This window comes from Colias eurytheme, chromosome 6, assembly GCF_061535395.1.
Source record: "Colias eurytheme isolate Ceu_HAF_F1 chromosome 6, ilColEury1 Martin Lab GWU primary, whole genome shotgun sequence".
In the NCBI taxonomy this organism is placed as follows: domain Eukaryota; kingdom Metazoa; phylum Arthropoda; class Insecta; order Lepidoptera; family Pieridae; genus Colias; species Colias eurytheme.
The window spans coordinates 14,000,001-14,002,500 of record NC_142985.1 but is presented as its reverse complement, the minus strand read 5'-3'; the positions used below and the strand labels follow the sequence as shown (position 1 = coordinate 14,002,500).

The 2,500-nt window shown below is 48.1% G+C and overlaps 1 non-coding gene across 1 annotated transcript; it reads right to left on the bottom strand.

Annotated features, from left to right (window-relative positions):
* Window positions 1-64: 64 nt before the first annotated feature.
* LOC149908175 (small subunit ribosomal RNA) lies at window positions 65-1,969 on the bottom strand. The gene has a single exon (XR_016456884.1). It is a non-coding gene; the product is annotated as a small subunit ribosomal RNA (ribosomal RNA).
* Window positions 1,970-2,500: the final 531 nt, after the last annotated feature.

The window sequence follows — 2,500 nt, the reverse complement described above, 5'->3', positions numbered from 1 at the left end:
AATACACAAACACACACGAGGCGCGTATGCGAGTAGTGCGAGAGTGCGCAGTGCGTCGTTACGTTAATGATCCTTCCGCAGGTTCCCCTACGGAAACCTTGTTACGACTTTTACTTCCTCTAAATGATCAAGTTTGGTCAACTTCCCAGCAACGCCGACGGCCGTGAAGCCACCGCGTGTCGGTCCGAAGACCTCACTAAATCATTCAATCGGTAGTAGCGACGGGCGGTGTGTACAAAGGGCAGGGACGTAATCAACGCGAGCTTATGACTCGCGCTTACTAGGAATTCCTCGTTTATGGGGGATAATTGCAAACCCCAATCCCCAGCACGAAGGAGTTTCAACGGGTTGCCCGGGCCTCTAGGCCAGGGAGAACATGTTGATTCCTTCAGTGTAGCGCGCGTGCGGCCCAGGACATCTAAGGGCATCACAGACCTGTTATTGCTCAATCTCGTGCGGCTCAAAGCCGCCGGTCCCTCTAAGAAGAATTTTAATACGCCGCCAGTGAGTTGCGCGACCCGAGAGCCGCGCACACCTAAATGACGACGCCTATTTAGCAGGCTAGAGTCTCGTTCGTTACCGGAATTAACCAGACAAATCGCTCCACCAACTAAGAACGGCCATGCACCACCACCCACCGAATCAAGAAAGAGCTATTAATCTGTCAATCCTTCCGGTGTCCGGGCCTGGTGAGATTTCCCGTGTTGAGTCAAATTAAGCCGCAGGCTCCACTCCTGGTGGTGCCCTTCCGTCAATTCCTTTAAGTTTCAGCTTTGCAACCATACTCCCCCCGGAGTCCAAAATCTTTGGTTTCCCGGAAGCTGCCCGCCGAGCCATTGTAGTAACGTCGGCGGATCGCTAGATGACATATTTACGGTTAGAACTAGGGCGGTATCTAATCGCCTTCGAACCTCTAACTTTCGTTCTTGATTGATGAAAACACCTTTGGCAAATGCTTTCGCTGATGTTCGTCTTGCGACGATCCAAGAATTTCACCTCTAACGTCGCAATACGAATGCCCCCAGTTATCCCTATTAATCATTACCTCGGAGTTCTGAAAACCAACAAAATAGAACCGAGATCATATTCTATTATTCCATGCACGAAATATTCAAGCGGCATTTTGAGCCCGCTTTGAGCACTCTAATTTGTTCAAAGTAAAATTGTCGGCCCACCTCGACACTCACTGAAGAGCACCGCGATAGGATTTTGATATTGAACCGGCTTTTAACGACCGGCTCACCGACGATATGCTCCGCAAACGTGTCAGTATCACCGCGGATGCGGTGCACCGACAGCGCGGCGCACAAATGCAACTACGAGCTTTTTAACCGCAACAATTTTAGTATACGCTATTGGAGCTGGAATTACCGCGGCTGCTGGCACCAGACTTGCCCTCCAATTGTTCCTCGTTAAAATATTTAAAGTGTACTCATTCCGATTACGAGGCCTCGTAAGAGTCCCGTATCGTTATTTTTCGTCACTACCTCCCCGTGCCGGGAGTGGGTAATTTGCGCGCCTGCTGCCTTCCTTGGATGTGGTAGCCGTTTCTCAGGCTCCCTCTCCGGAATCGAACCCTGATTCCCCGTTACCCGTGACAACCATGGTAGTCGCAGAAACTACCATCGAAAGTTGATAAGGCAGACATTTGAAAGATGCGTCGCCGGTACTGGACCATGCGATCGGCAAAAGTTATCCAGATTCATCAAAATTAACGACTTCAGACGCCAGGCCCTCCGTCGATTGGTTTTGATCTAATAAAAGCACTCATTCCATCACTGGTCAGAGTTCTGATTGCATGTATTAGCTCTAGAATTACCACAGTTATCCAAGTAACTGAGTAAGATCTAAGGAACCAAAACTGATATATTGAGCCATTCGCGGTATCGCCTTAATACGGCTTGCACTGAGACATGCATGGCTTAATCTTTGAGACAAGCATATAACTACTGGCAGGATCAACCAGGGAGCTAACTAAAGCTTCCGCTAGAGCCTCAAACGTAACACGACGATGCCGCCGCGACGTTTGCTTCTCTATATACATATGCGCGCGCGGCGTGGTAATAAATAACACGATATGCAACGGCGGCGACCGTCACACGCACACTATTCACACACGCGCCGCGCGCGCAAACGTGGATAAATCTGAACACAGTCAGGTTTAATCGTTGAAAGTATCATCTTAACGAGACACCCCTTAACAATTCCCATTCGCATCAAGCGAAGGAAAAAATTTTAATATCGGTCAACTTTTATGACGCAAACGATCAATCTACGCACGGAGAGTGGAAGGATCGAAAATTGCGACCAAGTTTTGGTATATACGTGGTGTTTCACACACACATATAAAACATCTGATAATAGCCCATTGGTACATCACAAACGTGTGCGATGTGAGCATTGAAAATTTTTATACTGCCGTTCGATAGTCGTATATTTTTCACGGTCTGCGCTCCGAGAGTGTATCAAGATGCGTAATATTTATTTACACTACACATAT